This window comes from Acinonyx jubatus, chromosome A2, assembly GCF_027475565.1.
Source record: "Acinonyx jubatus isolate Ajub_Pintada_27869175 chromosome A2, VMU_Ajub_asm_v1.0, whole genome shotgun sequence".
Lineage (NCBI taxonomy): Eukaryota > Metazoa > Chordata > Mammalia > Carnivora > Felidae > Acinonyx > Acinonyx jubatus.
The window spans coordinates 29,683,453-29,708,806 of record NC_069383.1 but is presented as its reverse complement, the minus strand read 5'-3'; the positions used below and the strand labels follow the sequence as shown (position 1 = coordinate 29,708,806).

The following is a 25,354-nucleotide window of genomic DNA, read 5'->3' as shown; positions in this document are numbered from 1 at the left end:
CTCCTGTAACTAGAAGAAATGATGTGTAATGTGTTTGAAGGGAAAGCACCCTCACCTTCCTGACTTGGGGAGCAGGAAAAGATTCTGCTAACACGCTAACACCTCTCTCAAGATCCAGAGTTGTCTGATTTTCTCTACAACCTTGATAAGAGTGAGGGGTTGAGAGTCACATATGACTTTCAGAACTCCCCTTTTACAATTCCTGTATCACAACCTTGCACTTCACTTTGAAAGAAAGGACCCATTGACACGGAAGTCATTTTAATATCCTGTTGCGTCGGGCACACGTTCTCTCTGCTCAAGATTCCTCAAACTTTCTGGAAGTTCTATGTCCGCTTTTCCAGTGGAAGTGGAAGTCCTGAGCACTCTCTAGAGTTGTTAACTGTATCTGAGAAGTGCAAGCTGGGAAGGAAGGAGCTACATAGGCTACAATGGCTATGCTGCAGGCGGCATCAGCTTCAAACAGGAATCCCTCGATGTTACAAATGCCCTTATCAGACCGAATATTGATCGGACGCTGAGAAATAATAAAAAGTGAAATATATCCCCTATTGATTTTTAGGGCCTTCCTCAAATATGAACCCTTCCCCATTTCCTCCCTGAAGCGCTTCCCCTCTGTGGTGTATATGGACAGTGTGAATGCAACAACCGTCCTATAAACAGTTACTTAAAAAAAATGGAGGCAATGATGGCAGCAATTGCCTTCCACAGTCTCTAAGGTTATTTAAATGGAATATGTAAAGTTTTATATTTCCTATCTACTTCATATTTTGGATTAATTCTAATCCTTCTAGAGTTTATAACATTTTGGAAAAGAGGGGACTGACTGCGAGGGCCACTTAACTCAGTGTCCTCCACAGCATCTTACTGCACTTCTGCTTTGACCTTACAGCCTCTGCTTGGTCACAATCACCATGAGGGCAATCGTCATCTTCCCAGCGGCCAACTCATGTATAACAGAAGGAATTCAATCATCACATGAATGACTGGACTGGCTGGCTTTTGGGGTGCTCTACTGCCCTGGAATCTGCTTTCGTATCTTTTGCATTTCGTATAGGAACTTTACTAATTGAAAGGCTATCTGGCATCTGCTGAACGTCATTACTAATGATGGTATTCTGCTATGCTACATACTCCCGAAGAAAATGTCACCAAAACATTTACATTCATAGAGGTCTGAAGCTATGGGGTATTCAATACAATACATGATAATCCCACTAGAAATTTTCCACACTAATGGGAAACACTGCTATGTAAGTATGCCACCTTCAACAATTTGCACACATCCCGATACCCAAGTTTTGACCTTTAATCAAAACTTAGAAGTTCACAGTAAGCAAATATGTCCTTGTGTCTAGTTCAGATATTTTATAAGCCAATAAATATATCTTTCTTTTTATTTGAATATAAGCTAATCTCCAAGACAGCATTTAGGGCACAGAGAAAGGCCAGAAGACAGGCACCAGTGCAATGAGGAGGTCAGGTGAGGAGTGGAGGAATGGTTTCCTGGTTATTCCCATTGAATCATTTTCTAATTGGCTACCTCAGCATTTTCTCCATTGTGTTTTGTAGAACTCAGTTATTCTTCAAGTTATTTTCCTGGATGTTAACAGGTATTTCATGAGGAAAAAATATTTCTATTGTGTATTTTTAAACAAATATGCATACTTTATCCTCACACAGAGGCAAAATGTCCTTGGCATATTAAAAGCATTGGAAAATCCTGCAGCAAAGAAATCTGTCTAATCCACTGGTTGACCACAGAATCTCTTAACCACCCCCGCCCCGGCCCCATAGCTATTAATAATATATATTCTATGGAATACTGCATAGGAACCCCAGCCTGCATCTTCTTTTAAAAACATAAATTGCTCGGTTCCTGGGTGGCTCAGTCAGTTAAGCATCCAACTCTTGAACTTGACTCAGGTCAAGATATTAATGATTTGTGAGATCAAGCCCTCATCAGGCTCTGCACTGATGGCATGGAACCTTCTTGAGATATTCTCTCTCTCTCTCTGTCTCTCTCTCTGTCTCTCTCTCTCTCTGCCCCTCCCCTGCTCATGTTCTCTCTCTTTCTCTCAAAATAAAAAATCAAAAATTTAAAAAGTTAAAAAAAAACTATAAATTGTAAAATTAGATTAAGCAATACAGCAGGTGTGACCAAATCAGTAAAAAGAGTGGATTTTTAAGACACAATTCTATTAATGTAGCAAAATAACATATTCACTTTTCCATGCTGTGGTTGGCTTGTACTAAACGTAGTGTCTAATACAACTTCCATGTCTTTTCTTTCACAGGTTGTACGGTGGTTCTTGTTAAATAACCGTAAACAGATAAGCAGAAAATATGACCTTCATTCCTGTTAAATTCCAGTCTACTAAACTTAGTTGATTCTTTACCTCAGTCGCATACATACACATTAAACTAAAGATGAACAACACACTTATAATATTGTAGGTCATTTAATTATTTAATTATGAAAATTGTTCCATTTAATTTATATAGTCACATATGATTTATTTTTTAAAGTGCCATGAAATGATATGAAACATTTAAAGATGCCATATTTTCTTATTTAAAAAAAGGAAATTATGGCCCAGAAAATCACTATAGTTAAGAAATTTATATTTGGCAGTTACTCTCATAAAAGATGAAAGTCAGCCTCCCAGACTGAATTTGAGGAACAGCAGAAATGGAAATGATGGCATTGGTTTATTGATAAACTCTTTAATTTTCAGAATGTAACCAAACAGAAAATTCCAATTAACCCTAAGTGCTATCTAAAAGCCACACATTGTTAAAGCTAAAACAGAGCTGACATTTCTCATTTGGAAAGTGACATGGAAAATAGGACACGAAACAAGAAGGTGAAAGACATTCATATAGGCTGAAGTAAACTCAAGAGAAATGATTCATAATAATTAATTTACTTTTTTCCCACATATTGCTGTTACAAGCAAAAGGATGTGGTGAGCAGGAAGTTCTTATGTTTAAATATATTAAATATCGGGCATAAATGTAGAACAGTATTCTGGTAAGTTTGAGAAAATATTAGCAAATTATTTCCATACTGAGGATCCTTTTAAAATTTAATCACCTCAATTTGTACAACTTGACTTGTTTTTAGTGAAGAAATTATGTTCTACTGCTAGTTACCAGCAAGATGAAATTTCCTCAAATTCTCAGATGATCTTTAATGGTGAAATATTTTGTTGGTGTATCAGTGCCTGTTTAAACTTCTTTAAGTTTTTAACCAAAGTGAGTTTACAATTATATTTTATATAAGGGAAATGAAGTTTTCAAAAGCAGTTAATTTGATAATATCTATTTTAATATTATTTTCTAGTTTAGTCATCTGTATTTTAAAAATATGAGTCTATTATGTTAAAAACAATCAGGTTATTTTGCACTCACAACTATTTAAATGTATGTCCTTTTGGTAGCAATAAGCTTGGTTTTCAGGTAAGCTTATTACCATAAATTATTATACTCAGAACCCTCAATACAAAAATGTGTTACATGCACATTGAAAGGAATCTATTATTATTGTGATATAAAATGAAAATATGGAATTAAACAAAAATAAGTTCGATGTATACTGGACCAAGAACATAGAGGGTGTTTACTTCCTTTTCCTGCAATAACCAAAGTAATACTGTCATTGACACAATTATATTTTCAATCTGTGCAGATAAAATTTATTTTTAAAAGATATACTTCAATTATTTGGAATTACTGGGAAAGAATATGAGCAAAATTACTTTGTGGGAGAACAGAACAAAGAAAGACTCAATGGCAAAATGGAAAATGGAGAAAACAGGGGAAATGACTAGAATTAAGGAAATTCTATTTTCAGGTCCCATGCATCTGGTATGAAAAAGGCTGTGGAAAACAGAATGGGATTGTTAGGTTTGGGAACAGTGTTATTGTTTAAAAGGTTAGCTATAAATATCTGCAGCCACTATGCAAAGATAGAATACAAGTTACACATTAGCCCATTCATTCGTATTTAAGCGCAGGAAGTGAGACAAAAATTGCTTCAACATGACCATATCTTTAAATATTAGAAAAATGCATTTGATTGATTGAAAAAAATCTCCTCACTTTCTGTGCTGCTGGATATTTGATACTTCATGTCTGGAAAGTACTTTATACAGGAAACAAAAGGATGTGTATTCTCTTTGGGGGTGGGGCTTGGAGTGTGGAGTAATACAAGACAGGGAGAAAGGGAGATCATTTTTAGCTTTTACTCTTGCCTTTAGAGTGATAAAAAATGAAGACAGAGAAAACAGTTTTCAGGGCATTCTAGAATAATGAAGCAAAATGTCAAATTTTCCCAAGTTTTTCCTGTTGCCCTAGGAAAACAAATTCTTTACTGCAATATCCAACTCCAAAATGTTATCCTCAGGAATGTACCATTCTCCAATAGTACTTCTCCCAGGCTTATTGAAATCTCGTTGCAGCCTTAGAAGACCTCAGTTAGTAGCTACTGTTTACCTCTGAAGTCTAGATTTGTTTCTCAGCTTTGAAGTCTCAGAAACTTGACTCTTTAACACTCCTGCCCACATGTCAGGGGCAGACCCATATTAAAACTTCAAAACCAACATATAAGACCTGAACATTAACTTTTTACTTTGGGGAGAGAAATAACTAATACAGGGACCAAAAAAATCAATTGTGAATAGCAAACACATTCTTTTCTTGTAGGAAAGCTAAAAATAATAATTAAAAGTCTGCTTAGTAAATACAGATCAAAGCAAAGAAAGCTGGCTAAGCGAAAAGGATATTCAACAGAATCATGGGCAAGTAGTCTCATGCACTTAGCCCCACCGTAGAGATGGTCTTGGGAATGATACCAAAATCCTTGGGATACTTTGGCTATGACACCTCCATTGACTCAGTGCCTCCCTAACTGGTTATTCTGCTTTGAGAGAGAGCCTCAAGGGCAGGTATGCTTACAGCAGGTCTTTGATGAGTTGAATGGTATTTTTCTAGGGAGATCAAAAAAGGGCCAATAATCCCACAGGGCAGGGAAGAAAACATTTTTTGGCTGATGACCAATTCCATGACTGACCAGAACTAGTTACTTGAAATAAAAAATTGTAGTAACTGTGCAAATGAATATGTACAATATGTCAGTCACTTGTGCAAGGTGCTCTAATTATAGAATATTAAAAATGAACATTAACCTTAATTCCCACCATCTAAGAAGGAGATCATTTCAACAAGGAGCTTAATAGAGATAAGTACAAACAGAATCTGAAACAGCAATGGTCTACTGTAAGAAGAAAATTCTTACTTTTTGTATCCACTAAATCCCAAATCCTCTCCTCTCCACATGAAACCAAGTTTGGGTTCCTACGCAATTTTCTGGGCCTATTTTCTGCTAATCTTCAAGTTTAACAATCGAGGCAAGAGAACAAATCATACTGGGTAAACCCATTAGCTGTGGGTATAATAACCCAGAGTGTTAGAGCTGCTAGCGTTCTGTCTCTCATCCACTGCTTCTTTTTGAGCTTAATCCAGTTCTAACAAGGCATGCCTTCAGAAGAAATGATGCTCTGGGGCCTTTCACCTGACTTCTTACACTCTTGCTTTGGTTTCTGAACTGAGTCAGAATAAGGTTGATCTAGAAAGAAAACCGAGAAATCTATTTCTACTGAAAAAAAAAAAGTATTACGTAGGGATTCTTTAATTAGAGAAAAGTCCGTGGCAGGACTTAGACACTCAGTGAGACTCGCTTATTTATTCTGTGGACAGAGAGGACACAGTTGTTCTCCCCCCACTACCCCCAACCTTTTCCTCACTTTGTGGGAATATTGCTAAGAAGGCACAGCCGTGACCCGCCACCTCGGAAAACTGCCCAGTGGACTGACATCATGGGAATGTACTGAGCCTGTTTGTGGAGGTCATCTAATTCTTGGCAAAAGGGTTCCGGGCAGGAAACCTTCTATATTTCCCTGATAATGAACCAAAAATCACCAGCCCAAGAAATTGAGACTGCATTTCATTAACACAGCTTCCCAGAAAATAGTGTGATGTGAGGCAACCACTACTGTTGCTTTTATGGTCTAAGCTCGTGTAACCTGTATGAAGTACTGTCCCACGTGAGTCATTATCTAAAGCATACAGCCCTTCACCTGCAGTTTCAAGCAGTTTTCAAATTCTTCCCTAGAAAAGTGTTGCTGTGTCTACGTCTACTGTACATCACCTATAAAGCCCTGAAATTGGGGAAACAGAGTTGCTAATCCTGTGAGAAATAGCCAAATATTTAATGCAGGTAAAATGAAAACTGTGACATTGTGTGAAAAATATATTATCAGTCATGCATGGATTTAGAATACATTATTAGCATTATCGTGATTACCATTGCTGTATCAGTATCATGTTGTGGGTATATGTAGAACAACTCAAAATCCTTTCTGCAACAAGGTTGACTGACTGTAGCTATTATGATTTTATCAATAAATACATACCAGCCAATATTTTAATACTTTATATATGTTAACTCATTTTACTCTTACTTTTTATAAATGAGGACACTGACAAACAGATTGGTGAGGTAATCTGCCTATATCCCACAAATTGTAAGTAGCAGAATGGAATTTGAACTCAGATAATCTAGTTCTGGATTCTGCACTCAATCTCTGTGATAATACTGAGTCAAAGTTCAGCATACACGGATTGCATAACAGAAAGAAAGTAGTAAGTTATTTGAGAAGTACAAGTGACTTTAAATAACACTAATGATACTGACATTCTCTTTAATATTTTCTTTCAATGTTGATTTTTTAACATTCCCACTCCCCTTTTTTATTTGAGTACAGTGGACACATAACGTTACATTCGTTTCAGGTGTACAATTTAGTGAAATGACAAGCTTAAACATTATGCTATGTTCACCACAAGTGTAGCTACCATCTGTCTCGTTACAGAGCTATTAAAATACCACCGACTGTATTCCTTATGCCGTGCCTTTTATTCCTATGATTTATTCATTCCATAACTGGAAGGTTATTATCTCCCACTTTCCTTCCCCCATTTTGCACCCCCCCCCCCCGCCCCGCTTCCCCTCTGGCTACCATCAGATTTTTATTTTGAACCATTGACAAGGTTACAGAATAGCTGCAAGTCTAGTACAAAGAGTTTTATTTTTTTCCCTGAACCATTTGAATCGGGACCTGATGTCCTACCATCCCTGAATAACTTAGTGTCTACTTCCTTCATTCTCCACCATATGTACAATACAGTCATCAAATTAAGTGAAACAGTTGGATGCAGAAATGCACTCCTACTGTATTTCCTAGACTCCATTCCAATTCTGCCAGTAATGTCCTTCTTAGCAAAAGGACCCAGCTCAGGATCATGTATTCAATTTAGTTATCATTGCTATTTTTTGTAGGATTTTTTTTTTTTTTACCTATATTCGCAAGTGAAATCGGTTTAGATTTTTCTTTCCTTCCTTGAGTGGCGTGGGTGTTAACGACTAAACTTAAATAAATCTGGTCATTGGCCCTCTTGTTCTAGGCTTTGAGATTTTTAAATTTAATACAGGGATTGTTTGATTCATGAAAGGTGGTAAAATTTATCTCCAAAAATATCTTGGCCTTGTGTCTTTTGTGGTAAAAGACTGACTTCTACAAAGTGCTAGCTTTTTCCTCTGTTGGTCATTTTTTCCTATTTCTACAGCATTGATTTTTGTACTTTTGTTTCTTCCTTCCTTCTACTTTATTACTTGGTTTTTTGTTTGTTTGTTTGTTTGTTTTTTTGGTTAGCTTACTTAATAGGATGCTTAGCTTAGTTCAAACTATGTTTTTGCTTTTGAGTGTGTCTTGCAATTTCTTCCCGATAGTTGGACAGGATATACTGCTAAAAGGAACTGCTGTAAGGTGGCCTTTGCTCGTGTGGGGAGAAGTGTTCTACAGTCTAATGATTACGTCGTTCAAGCAGCCAGATTTAAGTGTTAACCAAAAACCAGATATCTGAGAAGCAGCTGAAATTTTACCTAATGAAGTAGATATGAAGAGACGTAAAAGTTAAGACTGAATTAGATGAAAATATATCTTATGGACTTCAGAACCGTGCACCTCTACTACTGTGCTATGATAGGTTGGCAATTCTCTATAGTTTGATATTTGTAGTTAACATACAGGTTAAGCTGCTTTAACAGAGGCCTACAAATGAAGGAGCTTAATAAAATAGATGTTTGATTCTTTTTTAGGTAACATCTCTGCTCCATGAGGTCCCCCAAGGACAGATGGGAGGTTGGCCTTTGCCCTCGTCAAAATGTGGCTTCTAGCTCCAGGAGGTGGTTCTTCCAGTCGTTCCCGTCTCCAGTCCGTCTCCAGCCCAGTCCATAGGAAAAGGGAAAAAAAGAGAGGAACTGGAGGTCCTGGAGGTAGCATGGCAGTGCGCAGATTCCTGCGTGGTGGGAATTTGGTAATAATGCCACAGCTAAATGCAAGTGAGGCCAGGGAATGTAGTCTAGCTGGGTGGCCTTGTGCCGCTCAGACTTCTGTAAGGACTCTGTGTGATTTACTAATAAAAGGAAGAGCCGCGAATGGTTCGAGGGTCCAGTTGATGGTGTTTGTTATAATATTCATAAAGAATTCAGGATTTAAGAATACACACATGTGCATGTGCACACAAACGCACACAAATAAATTGGGGGCTTATTTCCACCAGTTTTAAGTAAAAGGAACTATGTTGCTAACCCGTAGAGATAATTGAACTTTTAAAGGAAAGTAGAGAACAAGTTGACATAAGAGCTTGAGGTAGAGTCAAATAAGACACAAAAATGGAAAGAAACAAAAATGAATTTTTCTCTCCTCTCTTCTTCCTGTTTTCCACATTCACTCCTCATCTTCAGCTCAATACAGAAACAAAACTAGGTCAGTAAAAATGTTTCCATGGTATCCGAATTTTCTCCTTTATAATAAAACTCAAATACTGGCCACTTTTGATGATCAAGCTATCACCTACTTTAAGCAAAATGGTGTCAGATTTAAATTTACTGACGTGTTGGTAGAGGGACCATATGATAATTAATCCTTTCCTTTCTCTCTCTATATGTATATGTGCATGTGTGTGTGTGTGTGTGTGTGTGTGTGTGTGTGTGTGTGTGTTTGCTTGTGTGTCTGTCCTGTAACTGATTTTGTTGGATCAACTAAGTATCTTTGCATACAATCTATGTATGTTTACAAATAATCCATTTCTCCCAAGCTATGTGTTTCTGAAATACAATAAAGTATTTCTCTGGCTCCTCACTTACATGCCTTTTTTTGTTTGTTTGTTTTATCACCAGTCTACCTTACATTTCTTTCCAGTGGTTCTGGGAGTTTTCAAAGCATTGACAGTGCATCTAAGCCTTTCTTTAATGGAAATTTTTGAAGTGTGCCCTCTCCTAAAAGATTGTTCCTGTCCTCTTCTAACTAGTCTGCATACAGCACCAATTATTTTCTTCCCTGTAAGCAAAGGTTTGCAGTCGCAAGTGTATCTTTCATAGACTATCATTAAGGAAAGATGAACCCGGAGGACTCTGGAGGCTTATTTTCTCTCACTTTCTATAATAGCCTAGAAAAAAGCTAGCGCAGCAGGTATGATATGAGTTAGCTCAACTGATAAACAGGCTGAAACCAGCTACTGAACTCCAGAGACTTTCTTTTTCTAACAAGCCCTTTTTTGGGGTCAGAAAGCTTCTGTTGTAACATACTGGTCCAGATCTATTCCACTCCTATAACTATGCAGCGTTTGACTGGGTAGGTCCCTCAAGAAGACTTCCTCATGATGTTCATCCAATTATACTTGGCTTAAGCACAGCTCTAGATGGGACCGTGATGGCTGAAAGGATCACATGTGCTCTGCTATTTGACTGTAAGTTTCCTTCCAGTAAGATCCTATTCTATTTACACAAATTGGCATCAGTGGGATGTGTTTCTAAGGCTCCTTTGTGTGATAAACATCAACATGGCCATTCTTCACCAATGCCCATTAAATACACTACCAATTTTCCTAGAATCTCTGGTCCAGGGCTCTTTACCTAGTGCAGCGGATCCTAAAAGCACCACCATTGTGCTGCTGCACTTTTAACACAAAGAATGGCATTTATGTCCCTGGAGACTACTGCTACCAATGTCTCTCCTTTCATATTGACTGAAGTTATGGAGGGGAAGCACATTTAGATTTTATTCATTGTCTTTTAAAAGCCTTTTACCCAAGAACACAGAGTGGGTTCCAGAGGTGGCTGAGCCAGAGGATAATTGAGTAGACTCTTTCTTGGTGAAAACCCAGATTTTGCTTAGCCCCTCCATTCAAGGGTTCACTAGGAGTTGTCTATTCTACCTCCTATGCATCCTTCCCATTTTCCTTCATTTCCTATCTCTAATTGCCAAAATTCTAGTTTAGGATATCACCATCTTACTAGTTTCTTTTTCTTTTCTTTTCTCTCGCTCTCTTTTTTTTTTTTTTTAAGAGAAAGAGCATTAGAGGTGGCGTGGGGGAAGGTCAGAGAGAGGGGGGAGAGGGAGAGGGAGAGGGGGAGAGAGAGAGAGAGAGAGAGAGAGAGAGAGAGAGAGAGAGAATATCTTAAGTAGGCTCCATGCTCAACACAGAGCCCAACTGGGAGCTTAATCTCACGAACTGTGAGATCATGACCTGAGCCAAAATCAGGAGTCTGATGCTTAACTGACTAAGCCACCTAGGCACCCTGACCATATTTCTAGTTTCTTACATAAACATATTTGACTAAATAATGAAGGAAGTATAGTTTTTAATACTGTGTTATTTGGGGTTTTTTAGCCATCAAGGGCTGAGAAGCATCTTGGGAACAAAGCAGGGCAAAGCCGGGGGGAAGGGGCTGATCAAGACGCCAACAGGAATATTGAGCCAATTGGAGGTAGAATCAGGAACCCTAGGGAGCCCTTTCATGAAGATGGTACTGAAGACAAATAAGGAAGCCCCTACCCCTCCCAAAGCCAAAGCCAAAGCAAAGGCTTCGGAGGCCAAGAAAGGGGTGCTGAAAGGCATTCAGTTATAAAAAATGAACATCCACAGGTCACCTACATTCTGGCAGTCCAGGACACTAGTTCTCCACAGGCAGCACAAATATCCTCAAAGAGCACCCCAGGAGAAACAAGCTTGACCACTATGCCATCATCAAGTTCCCCCTGACAACTGAATCAACCAGGAAGAAAATATATGACAACAACACACTTGTGTTCATTGTGGATGCCAAGGCCAACAAGCCCCAGATCAACCAGGATGTGAAGAAGCTCTACAATACTGACGTGGCCAAGGTCAACATCCTGATCAGGCATGATAGAGAAAAGAAAGCATATGTTCAACTGGCTCCCGACTATGATGCTTTGGATATTGCCAGCAAAATTGGGATCATCTAAACTAAGCCCAGCTGGCTAAATCTAAATATACATTTTTTCACCAAAAAACCCCCAAAACAAAAAACAAAACCAAAAAAAAACCACGAAACAAAAACAAAAAACCCCTACAACTAAACAAATAAAAAAAACCTAGAGAGAAGACCAGCCATCAGAGATCAAGTCCAGGAACCGCATTTTTCATTTATGGCTCTATCTTTGGTCCGTAAGATAGTACCTGTCATATGGTAAGTGATCAATCAATATTTCTTGATTGAGTTAATAAACTAATGAATAAATGGTCAAGAAAATAGGGAGGTTGTTTCTATAACGTCCTTTAATAAAACCAAGTTTCAATATTCCAGGCTTGGCTATTGCACCAGTTGTTAAAGTATTGCCTCTGAGCCCCAAGCCCACCCTTCTCCACCCTGCTTTGTGGTACTGAAACTCAAACTTGCAAATACTTCTTTGCCAGCAAGTGCACTATTGGCGTTGCAAATAGAGAGCCCTGGAGGAACAATGAGGAGGCAGGGTGCTTCTTGTCCTGGATATGGTGTGTTTTTGGTTTTGTTTGCTTGTTTTTTCTGTGTCTTTCAGTGTGCAGCTGCAAGTGGCAGTCACCTCCCCAGTGAATCTTCCCACCACTCCAGTCAGTGGCCATCCAGTGAGTTAGGAAGGCACTCCGTGCTTGGCTTTCCTATTGGAAAGCTTCACGGGCACTTTTTTGTGCCCAGAGGGTGGCTTTTTTGCAAAACTCTCCATCACCCTGGTAAGTGGCTTCCATGCAAGTTTTCAGTCCTTGCTGATACCCTGGCTGACTTTCCAAAGAGGCTAATTAATGCTCCAGTGGCAGCTTATTGTTGAGTGGAACCCTGGGTGCCAGGCCATGCTGAGGCCGTTCAGCAAAATTCTCTGCCATCTAGTGGGCCACATGGGCACTGTTTCCAATGAGGTCAAAGTCTCCACCATGGATAGCGCTCTCTTCTCAGTTATTTCCTTCCTGGGCATTGTGGTAGCTACTCCCTATATCGGTTATTCCTGTAATCTTGAGAGTTCTCCTTGCCTCTGTAGGTAGTTAATATCCTGTTACTAGTTCACAATTATTTGTATTAAATTTCTCTGTTCAGATAACTAGTGTAGCTTTTCTTTCCTGGCAGGATGCCAATGGTTATAGCTATGGAGGGGATTATAGAATCTCCCACCACCATAGGAGGTCACCTATGCCCCGTAGTCCTGGCTCTTGTTCCTTGCAGTGCATCTGCCCTGTAGAATCTCTTCCAATCACTCAAGTCACCATCATATCAGCCTCAAGGAGATAGAGATCCATTAATAAAGATTAGTTTCAGATCTGCTGATTGGCGGGGTAAATGCCATTGATATACTGCCTGGCTGATGCTTCAGGGATTGCAGAAGAGAGGCAGTGTGCCACCTATTAATAAATGGTTAGAGCCTCACCCCCCGAAACTGGGATGGAGCTAGAATGGACACACATCATCATCTTTCCAATAAAGTAATTCTTTCCATGCATGAGCTACTTAAACACATAGAAGAGGAGTATGTCATTGTAGAAACAAAGTAACATTGCAATTTAAGGAAACAGAAAACAGTCATACTACTGCAAATCTTGCTGCAGGAATTAAAGATAATTTAGTTGCTAACAACCATTTTGTGCATTTAATTTATAAAGTCCTTACAGGAAACCAAGTTTTAATACTAAAATAATAGAAATGGACCTTGCTATGCTCTTTAACTCCTTTGAAATAATAATTAGGTCATGCTAATGAGCAAGACTCAGGATGCTACCAAAATAATCAATAGTACCATGTACACTAAATTACTTTATTAATAATCAAACTGAATTTGTTTCCCATACAGACAAAATTCAGGAATGTATTTTGTGTTACATTTGCTTGATGGCTTTTAAATTAAGTTTTATAGTCTGTCACAGCTGTCAGCATCCTCACCATTATCATTACCCGCAAACATTTAGTGCACACCCGCTGGGTACACAGCACCGTAGGATTTGTTAAAGAGAAAGAGCTGTTATTCCTTGCCCTTGAGATAGTAGAGGGGTAATTGTTTACTCTGAGTAGTCTAGTTCATTTAGCAGTGAAGCAGCAGGAGGTCTTGGAACTGAATGCCCTAACGTCATTATACAGTTTTATCACCACTACAGCAATAACATTAAATTTTCTGGATTTTGTCTTCCTTATTTTAGATCATAAAATAGGGGCACCTGGGTGGCTGAGTTGGTAGGGCGTCTGACTTCGGCTCAGGCCATGGCCTCGTGGTTTGTGAGTTCAAGCCCCATGTTGGGCTCTGTACTGACACCTTAGAGCCTGGAGCTTGCTTCAGATTCTGTGTCTCCCTCTCTCTCTGACCCTCCTGACTCACATCTGTCTCTCTCTCTCTCTCTCAAAGATGGATGAACATTAAAAAATAAAAAAAATGCATTGGTGTATTGCACAAGAGTTAAACAAAACAGCAGTTACAGAGTAAAAACTAAAACTCTCCCTTAATTATAATGATGAACACTTGTTTCATGATTGCTAACTTATGTAATATTTATTAAGTGCCAACTCTATTCTAAGCAATATTCATATGCATTCATACACTTTATAGATGAGGAAACTGAAGGATCTAGAGAGGACATACGCTAAGTGGTCAAGATCCAAATTTAGGAAGTCTGCACCACAATCTATACAGCAGTCCCCCTGTATCCACAGTTTCAGTTACCCACAGTCAACTGCCATCCAGAAGCAGATGATCCTCCTGCTGACATATGGTCAGATGATCAGTGGTAGCCTAATGCTGTGTCATTCACCAACTAGTATCTCATCACGTAGGCATTGTATCGTCACATCACAATAAGAAGAGTGAGTGCAGTGCGATAAGGTATTTTGAGAGAGAGACAACATTCACATAACTGTTATTAGAGTATATGGGCATAATTGTTCTATTTTATTTTTGTTTACTGCTGTTAATGTCTTACTGTGCCTAATATATAAACTAAACTTTGTCACAGGTGTGTACATACAGGAAGAAACATAATATATACAGGGTTTGATACTACTTATAGTTACAGTCACCCACTGGGTGTCTTGAAACGTGTTCCTTGCAGATAAGGAGGGGCTACTGTTCCCTTAACCACACTACTCCCTATGGTCCTTTTCAAATAATCCTCCCAGATGTAATCACTACCAACAAGGGGTGTTTATTCTTCTAGGGCCCATTCTATGCATTGAATACATATTGTACATACATGCGTATCTTTTAAAAATATAAATGGGATCACAGTAACATTTAAAAATTGTTTCATTAAAAAATATGGTTGTATTACCATATATACATTCAAGAGTGTGTGTGTATATTTAGATGGATTTTTAATATTCCATAATTCAGATGTAACATTTGGCATTTTAAATGGTTCCCTATTTCCACTCATATACAAAATACTGCAGTGTACATCCTTCTGAAAATCTTTGTACATAGGCGGGATTGGAGGGGGGGGGAAAGATTCCTAGTAGTGAACCCGTTGGATCAAAAGGTATGTATGGCAATGCTTTAGTGCTTATTTTTCTCCTCCCTGAAATGCTATATTCTGATCACACACAATATAAATACAACACTATCAATAATATGTGTTATTCAATGGTTTACCTGAGATGCCCTTTCACTCTCTTGCTCATGTATCGGTGTCAGATTACAAATGAGAGAGAATAGTGACATTTTGTAGTGCACATATCAGTGTATTGCAAGATCATGTTCTTAAGGTATTCTTGATACTTATAATGGCTTTTTACGTAAGGCCAGAGTCCCACCTGCCTTTAATTATTTTTCAGGGCACTGAATAATATCTCCACTGATATAAAGTCCCAGTATCTTAGTCTAACTGGGCTGCTATAACAGAAAACCATAGCTTGGTTGGCTTACAAACAACAAAAATTTATTCTCACAGCTCTGAAGCTGCAAGTCTAAGATAAACATGCCTGCATGATCGGGTGAGGACCCTCTTTTGGGTAGCAGTCTTTTCACTGTAACCTCACATGGCAGAAAGGGACAGGATCTCTGGGGGACGTCTGGGGGCACTACTCCCATTCATGAGGGCTCCACATCATCACCTAATCACCTCCCAAAAGCCTGACCTCCCACCTCCATCACACTGGGTGTTAGGATTAAAGCATGTGAATTTGGCGGACACAGACACTCAGGCTAGAGCACTCAGTGACTTTGCTGCAAGAATTCTGGAAGTCATCTTCGACTTTCTTTGTCTAAACTTACTACCATCCCTTTGCCGTAAATTGATTGGTTTTATGACATATACTTGAGGCTTTGGATAGGTAAGAAATTTTTGCAGCTTGATTTCAGGATAAACAAATCATTCTGAATACAAATTAAATGTTTCCTAGCCCAACAAGTGGCCATAAATAGTGAAGGTACTGTCTTCATTGGGTTCCTTGTGGATTTTTAGGCTGACTGCTCTTTTTCATTCTCTCATTATCTTCTCCTACTGTATGTGTCCCTCCTCCCCTGACCCCCGGATAGCTTCCAGAAGTAAAAGATTTTAAGAGGTAGAGTTTTGGTATCAAAGCATCAGTACACTAGATATTTATATAGTTAGTTTGTGACCTTCAGCATCTCTTGGGGACATCAAAATCTTGGTACCTTTTTTCTCCTGCAGGTTGTTGGATTATTAATATCTGTCACTTGAAATCTTCCCACATATATATAACTGTTAAGGAATGAATTTTAAATCTCTATTATAGCTAGCACCATACTTCAAGTTCCTAAAATTCAATAATCCCTTTAAGCTAGTTAAGAATGATGAAGAAAAAAAAAATCAGTAGGCTTTTCCTCTCATTAGAAAGAATAGGCAATATCAAGAATAAATCAAATGACAATGAACAGCATGGATATTACAGAGCTTCTTTTTGTTATTTTTTGTTAAATTATTATTTTTGTCATAGTTACACAAAGACATAGGTTAAGGGTCAAATACTTTGCAAGTTTTATTTAAAAAAACACTTTATTAAAAATAACAACAGAATCCCCCTACCCCAAAACACCCATCTCTCCTTCACCAATTTAAGTAATTATTTTGGTGTTTAGCTCCACATTCCTAAATAACATGCTTGCTTTGTCATTTCGTGGTGTTTTAGTTTTAGGCTGGGCTCATTAACTTCTGTCTTGGAAAAAAAAGAAGGTTTTAACTGTCTTTGCTTTCCTTGCCCTTACATCCTAATGGTAGACATTCCTCGGTTTAATTTTAATTTTAGATAAATATTTTGTGTTTATATGAGCATAACAATGCAAATACAATTTCCTTAAAGCCATTTGGTAAGCCATGATCATTTTTGTCTTTCCTGCACATCTTTTGTTCCCCGGTATTTATGGTTTATTATGTTCTGTTACTAACTCTTTGTTCGGATTTCTAGGGACTTTTCCCTGTTTCAACCCCAATCTCCTCAGCAAATGTCTCACTCTGCTCTAAATGCATTCAGTGTCAGGTATTCTGTCAATTTTATCTTCCTGAGGACATCACTTCAGGAACCTTCTGACATGCTCCAAATGAGACTGGGTGCCCCTGTGTTCAGTGCACCTTTCTTATACCAGACCCCTCTTCATCTCCTATTGGCTCTCCTATTCTCCACATTGCATTCTTTTCTCTGTACTTGTTCACTCTCTCATTTTGGTAGGGCACATTTCAGGAGCTTCCTGAGATAGAATTCACGGGAGGTAAATTTTCTGAAATTTGCTTTCCTGAAAATATCTTTATTCTATCCCGAGCATGCTTTGGTGCCTTCTAGCTTCTGAGGTTGATGCCGAGAAGTTTAAAGATATTCTGATTCCCAGTCCATTACTGGACTCAAAGGATTCATCTTCCTTTTCAAAAGCTTAGCTCTTATCTTTGTCTGAAGTTCTCCGAAATGTTCAAATTATATGTTTCGGTGGGGGTCTGTTTTCATCCATATAGCTCAACTAGTGAGCTCTAACAGTCTGAAAAGTTACATGGACCACATAGCTGGAAATTTGTTTGAATTATTTCATTTCTAATTTATTTCCTTTTCAATCTTGTTCTCTCTTGGGTCTTCCTATTATATAAATGTTTGACTTTCTGAACTGGTTGTCAGATTTTCTTATCTCTGTTCTTACAGTTCATAGTATTATTTGTTAGCATCATTTCTTAAAAGATTTCCTATTTTTTTCCAGTATACCCCATATATTCCATATTCCACTATTATAAACATTTTATATTAGTATGGTGCATTTGTTATAATAATAAGCCAATATTGATGCATTATTGTTAACTAAAGTCCATACTTTATTCAGACTTCCTTAGTTTTTACTTAATGCCCTTTTCATGTCCCAGGATCCCATCCAGGTTTTATTTAGTTGTCATGTACCCTTAAGTTAGATTTCCCACATTTTTATATCCCAACCTTTCTATTGAATTTTTATTATTTAAAAAATATATAGATACATTTAAAATGCCTCTTTATTTGTCTGAGTATTACTTTTTAAAATAGTATTATCGTTTCATGATTAAAATATCTTTTATTACCTATTGATGGATAGGTAATAAATGAGTTGTGGGGATTATTTTGTCTCCTTATATCTGCAAGACCTTTATTCTCTCCTAATTGATTTTTAAAATCATTTTTAAAAAAGTTTGCTTGTTTGCTTCTCAAACTTTCATTTTAGCAGTTTTCCTCATGCCTGATAATCCTCATCTATTTGTTTATATTTACTGATAGGGTACTAAGGAGTTGACTGGAGACCCTGAGTTTATGGTGGGAAACAGCGGGTTTTACTGCAGGCAACTGGCTGGGCCACGTAGTTGGGAAAACCCTGATTTCAATAGCTCTTAAGTTTTTCCTACCGGCTGTATCAGGATCCTCAGAGAAGAGTCTTTCCATCTCCTGTCTAGAGAGTAGAGCTTTTGCTGCATTATTGAGTCTTAGAGATGAAAGGGGGTTGGGTGGGAGGGGACATTTGTCTCAGCATCCCAGTATGCTGACAGTCACCTATTACTCCTCTTTTTGGTTCTGTCTGTTTGCATGAGTGATTTGGGGGATAATTACATGTTTATCATAGGGCTGGGGTAAGGTTGAAATGAGTCAATAAATGTAAATGCTTACAAAATACCAGGCACACAGTAAGTTCTATGCAAGTATAGCTGTTATTTTTTCTCATGTTTGGCAGTCTAAAGAGCCTATATTTGAAAATAAAATTCAACTACTTATTTGCTTATTTATTTACTTTGCTGGAGATGACGGATGTGAGGACCTATGTATTACTCACATAGACTCCTAACCATTTTCCACTTTCAGAGGATGGTATCACTAATTCCTAAAACTTTAAAGGATTCAAAGATTGTTCTTGGCTCTCCTTATAGCCAGTTTAGAATTCATTTTTTTTTAATGTTTTTAATGTTTATTTCTGAGACAGAGAGACAGAGCATGAGTGGGGCAGGGGCAGAGAGAGAGAGAGGGAGACACAGAATCGGAAGCAGGCTCCAGGCTCCAAGCTGTCAGCACGGAGCCCGATGCGGGGCTTGAACCCACAAACCGTGAGATCATGACCTGAGCCGAAGTCGATCGCTCAACCGACTGAGCCACCCAGGCGTCCCTAAAATTCATTTTTGAAGAGTTTGCTAAATCTACTTATTCAACTTCTCTAGGCCTTCCAAAATTTTGTTGCTGTTCCTTTTTCTTCTGTTCTTCACATCTTTGTGAGTATATACCTGCTAAAAGTCCCTTTATTATTGTTTCCATGGGATTAGGAGGAAATAAAAGTAGATACTTGCATTCAATCACTTTTTTTATCCAATAGTTCCTGAATAGTCTCTCTTAATGAAAAAACTGACACCAATCTGAGTGATTTGAGCCCAGCCATTCTTTTTCAGATATTTTCACATTATAGAACCTGAGGATGTATATGTACTATATTTATATGTACCATACTATGTATTATAAGGATATATTATGTGTGTATATGTATGTATATATACAATAATATATGTTATGTGAACATAAATAAATAACATAAATGTTGATATTGTTTGAGGTATGATAAAAAAAGATTTATCTATAGATAGATATAGACAAATACAGACACAGATAAAATAAGGATATATAGCTGCTACTGCCATAAACATAAACAGCATCCTGCTGGGGTACATTTATGATAATCCTTCTCTTGATTTCTGCTCAGTTTCAAAGAAAGCATGAAAAAATTTTGGTTAAAATTTGTGGAGTTTTGAGGCAGATCAGTAGAAGAAACAAGGAAAACATATTCCATCATCTCTAAACTGTTCCAGCATTTGTTTATACCACATTACAGCTCTGATCACACTGTAAAGCAAATTATTTTTACCATGTCTGTTTCTAGTTGAATGAGAGCTTCTCCAAGGTTGGGGGACTTTTTCTTCCAATTTTGAGTCTCCTGAATCTTGCACACTACTTACCAGGAGGCTGGAACACACTGAATCATGCTGATTGAAAAAGACTGAATACTTAACTACAGAAAATCAACTGATGGTTACCAGAGAGGAGGTGGGTGGGGATGGGTGAAATGGAATGATGGGGATTAAGGAGGGCACTTGCTGTGATGGGCACTGGGTGTTGTATGGAAGTGTTGAATCACTATATTGTACACCTGAAACTAATGTCACTCTGTATGTTAGCTAACGGGATCTTAAATAAAAGCTTAAAAAAAAGAAAAAGACTGAATATCTAGCATCCCCAAATATATCGCTTGCAGGACTGGACAGTTGTCATTTTTTTAAATTTAATTTAATTTAATTTAATTTAATTTTATTTTATTTTATTCTATTCTATTCTGTTTGATTTTATTGTAATGTTTATTTATTTATTTTGAGACAGAGGGAGAGCCAGCCAGCATGGGGAGAGGCAGAGAGAGAGGAGTGAGAGACAAAATCCGAAGCAGGCTCTGTGCTGTCAGCACAGAGCCCAATGTGGGGCTCGATCTCAAGAACCATTATTAGATCATGACTTGAGCTGAAATCAAGAGTCGGACGCTTAAGCGACTGAGCCACACAGGCACCCCCAGTTGTCATTTTTTAAAAAGTTGCTTGATGGCAATTGATAGTACCAACACATGCTGACGTGCATCAATTTCATTTTAACCAATTCATTCACTTCAGATCATTTAAAAATTGATATGACTTACCACATGGCTGATTTAGATGTGACCATCAAGATTTTTTTTATGGGTAATAAAAAAAAAGGAATAGATTAAATGATTCTATTTGGAATCTTGATGAAATAAATTTAGGGGAGGAAGTACTGGATGGGGAAAATTCTCCAACTATGACCTTGAATGCCCGGTCATATGGTAACTTTCCTTTCAAAGGAAGGGGTATTATTAGAAGAGAAAAGCTAGAAAAAAAAAAACACACAATAAAGGGGGGGGGGATAAAATGATACAAAGTGAAACATTTTGAAGAAATTCTAAGAGTGATAATGTGCTTTTTGAAAAATGGAGGAATAGAATTCCTTCTGCAAAAAAAGGATAAACTCTCCCTGCCCCAACTCTTTCCTCCTTGTGTGCTCACAGAAGCCTCAATAAAACAATATCTAAAATCTAGAATGACACTAAGGGTTAACGTTGAGAAAATTCATGAGGAAGGATGTTTCCCCTATGTAGTTAGAACAGATGCTAGTATGTGAGCTGAGAGCATTGCTTACTCAGTGGTTCAGCAAATTGTGTTCCAGACATATGGAAGATTCCTGGAGAGGGGAAGGTGGTATAGATTCAATATTAACTATTATTTTGTTTTCAAGAAGTTCAGCACTTTCTCATAAGATGAGAAAAGCAGACAACCAGTATGTAAATACAGGAATAAATGTAATAAACCTAAGCCATAATTAAGGAGAAAAACATGGTTTAGGAATTTTCTCATGCAATCTCTTCTGAATAGGAGCTCCTTTTTAAATTTTGGAGCGAGATCATCACTTCATGTGTCTGTTGGCCATCTGTGACGAACGGATTAAGAAGATGTGGTTTCTATATACAATGGAGTACTACTTGGCAATGAGAAAAAATGAAATCTGGCCATATGTAGCAACATGGATGGAACTGGAGGGTATTATGCTAAGTGAAATAAGTCAGTCAGAGAAAGACAGATACCATATGTTTTCACTCATATGTGGATCTTGAGAAACTTATCAGAAGATCATGGGAGAAGGGAAGGGGAAAAAATAGTTACAAACAAAGAGGGAGGGAGGCAAACCATAAGAGACTCTTAAATACAGAGAACAAACAGGATTGATGGGGGTTGGGGAGAGGGGAAAGTGGGTGATGGGCACTGAGGATGGAACTTGTTGGGATGAGCACTGGGTGTTGTATGGAAACCAATCTGACAATAAATTATATTAAAAAATTTTGGAGCAAGAATTTAACAATCTATTTTTCTGTTTCTTTTTTTTTTTCACTTTTAATGGCTTTATAGAGCTATTATATACCAAACAATTCTCCCACTGTAAATACACAGTTTGATAATTCTTGGTAAGGTTATACACTTGTACAACAATAATCACAGCCACACTGCAGACCACTTTCATCACCACTTAGAAGATCCTTTGTACTTGTTTACAATCAATTGCAGCTCCAATTACCAGGCAAACGTTGTTTTTCTTTGTACAGAGTTTGGATTTGACTCTTCTAGAAATTGTATGCAAATGGAATCATGCAGCATATAGATTTGGGGGTCTGCCTTCTTTTACTTAACATGATTTTTGAGGTTCAGTCTGTGGCCATATGGTCAGTTTCTTCTTCGCTGCTATTATTCCACTTTATAATGGTTATACTGCAGTCATTATACCGTATTGTGTTTATCCTTTCACAAACTGAAGGATGTTTGGATATTTTTCCCTAGTTTTTGGCCATGATGAATAATGCAGTGCCGAACATTTGTGCACAGGTCCAAAGACTTGGACATATGTTACCACTGCTCTTTGGTAGATACTGAAGACTGAAATTTCTGGGTTGTAACTATCAAACTTTTCTCAAAATGACTCATTTTATATTCCCATTAAGAACTAGAAATGGGAATTACAAATTCCCATTTCAAATTAGTTTTACCACATGTATATTAGCTTCCTATTACTACCATAGCAAATTACCATAAACTTAGTGGCTTTCCGCAACACAGACATATTATCTTACAGTTCTGGAGGTCAGAAGATGAAATGAGTCTTATGAGGCTAAAATCAAGGTGTCAGCAAGGCTTCCTTCCTTCTGTAGGCTCCAGGTGAAAATGTGTTCCTTGTCAGGCTGCCCATGTTCCTTGGCTCCTGGACTCACATCATTCCAACCTCTCCTTCTGTTATCACTACTCTTTGACTCTAACCCTCTCGCCTCCTTCTTATAAGGACATTTGTGATTATATTGGGCCCACCTTGACCCAGGATAATTTTCCCATTTTAAGATCCTTAACTTGTCCATATCTGTAAAGTCTCTTTTGCCACACAACGTAACATATCTGCAGGTTTGGGGGATTAGGCAAGAACATCTCTAGGGGTGCGGAGGTAATTACTCTGCCTATCACAACATCCTAACACTTGGTATTGTCAATCTTTTTGAATGGCTGCCAGACCCATTCTGACTTCATTGTCATATGTCATTTCCCTAGTGACTAATGAGATTGAACATATTTTCATTTGCTTATTAACCTCATGTATATTTTTTGATAAAATGTGTATTTAAATACCTTGTTGATTTTCATTGTTTTTTTTTTGTTATTAAAAAATGTTTATTTATTTATTTCGAGAGAAAGAGAGCACATACACAGGGGGGAGAGAGAGAGCCAAGGAGAAAGAGAATCCCAAGCAGGTTTCTTACTGTCATCACAGAGCCTGACGTAGGGCTAGATCCTAGGAACTATGAGATCATGACCTGAGCTGAAATCCAGAGTCTGACTGAGCCACCCAGACATGCCCCCCTTTTTTGTTATTATTAATTGATGTGCTCTTTATATATTTCAGATACAAGTCTTTATCAAATATGCGATTTGCAAACAATTTCTCCCAGACTCTGACTTGTCTTTCTCTTTTTAAAAAAATTTTTAGTATTTTTGAGAGAGAGAAAGAGAGAGAGAATGAGTGGGGGAGGGGTAGAGAGAGAAGGGGAAAGAGGATCTGAAGCCGGCTCTGTGCTGACAGCCTGATGGGGGCTCAAACTCATGAACCATGAGATCATGACCTGAGCCGAAGTTGGACAGGTAACTGACTGAGCCACTCTTTTTATTTTCTTAATAAAGTCTTTAGAATAGCAAACATTTTAAATTTTGGAAGATATAACTCCTTGATTTTGTCTTCTGTGGAACCCTATGTTCTTGGTGCCCTATCTAAAAAATCTTTGACTAACTCAAGGTCAAAAATTTTTCTTCAATGTTTCCTTCTAGGAGTTTTATAGTTTTAACTAAAACTAATGTCTATGATTCATTTTGAGTAAAAATTGATTATGGTGCTTGAAATGTACTAAGTTCACTTTTCACAATGAATATCTGTGATAGCATGTTTTGTTGAAAAAATAATCCTTTCTCCATTGAATCAGCTTAGCACCTATATCAAAATCCAATTGACCATGAATGTGTAGGTTCATTTCTAGATTCTCTAGTCTATTACAATGATCTGTATTCTTACCCTCATAACAATACGATTCTGTTTTGATGGCTGTAGCTTCATAGGAAGTTTTGAAGTTAGGTAACGCGTTCTTTTTCTTTATTCTACTTTTTCGAAATTGCTTTAAGTACTTTGAGTGTTCATGTAAGTTTTGATTTTAGCTTGTTAATTTATTTAAAAAATTGGATGGGACTTTGATAAGGACTTAACTGAATCTTCATTTCTCTTTGAAAGGAATTGCCATATTACCATTATTGAAACTATTAATCCATGACCAGTTTGTCCTTTTTTTTTAAACCAGTTTGTCTTCTTTGAATACTTCATCTATGTCGTTTTACTGCCTTCTGATTTCTATGGTTTCTGATGAGAAGTCAGCTGTTAATCATATTGCTGTTCCTTGCACATGATGAGTTATTTTGTTATTGCTGCCTTCAAGATTTTCTTTTTGTGTCTAGCTTTCAGTAGCTTACTATGATGTGTGGATGTCTTTGTGTTTATAAAACTTAGAGTGTGATGAGCTAGTTTAATGTGTACATTAATGGTTTCTAACAAATTAAGGATGTTTTCAAGCATCATTTCTTTAAATATTTATTCTGTTTTTTTTTTATTCTCTCCTCCTGGAGTTGCAATTACAGGTATATTTATGTGCTTCATGGAATCCAACAGATTTCTGAGACTTTTTTCATTTTTCTTCAATCTTTTCTAACTGTTCTTTAAATTGGATAATTTGTTTACCTACTTTCCACTCCTGTTTTTATCTCGTCCTATATTATCTGATCTGCTATCAAACCCATCTTGTGAAACTTCTATTTAAATCATTATACTTTTAAATCTAAATTTCCGTTTGGTTTTCTTTTATATTTTTATTTCACTATTGAAATTCTTTATATGTTAATTTCTATTTTTTGAATATAATTGCCTTTAATTCTTTTGCACATATTTATAATGGCTGCTTTGAAATCTTGTGCTATTCTTACTTGAAGCTCTAGCAGTTTGTCAAGAATAAAAACTCAATTTATCTGCCTTTGGTTGATTTCAAGACATTTGGTTATTTTTGTCAGATTTTTTTCTAGTTTTATTCTTATTTTTTATGGAGAGGATTTGATGACCTTTTCATGTTACAGTAACAGAAGTTTTCATCTGTTTCCTGTTGATTAATGGAACCTATGACTTACTCTGTAACTAATTTGATTCTTTTCAGGCCAGCCTGTTACTTTAATTTACCATACAAGCCTTAGGTGAGGGGAAAGAAGTATGTTCTTGCCTGTGGTCCTGGCTTTACTGGCAGTGACATTGGTTGGAGAATGATAGGCTAGGGAAACTCTAGCCATATTA

The 25,354-nt window shown here is 37.4% G+C and overlaps 1 long non-coding RNA gene and 1 pseudogene across 1 annotated transcript in view; one reads left to right on the top strand and one right to left on the bottom strand.

Moving 5' to 3' along the window:
* LOC113604129 (uncharacterized) overlaps positions 1–25,354 on the bottom strand; it is a 205,185-nt gene that overhangs the window by 11,719 nt on the left and 168,112 nt on the right. The gene's annotated exons all lie outside the window — the stretch shown is intronic.
* LOC106970635 (60S ribosomal protein L23a-like) lies at positions 10,925–11,519 on the top strand (annotated as a pseudogene).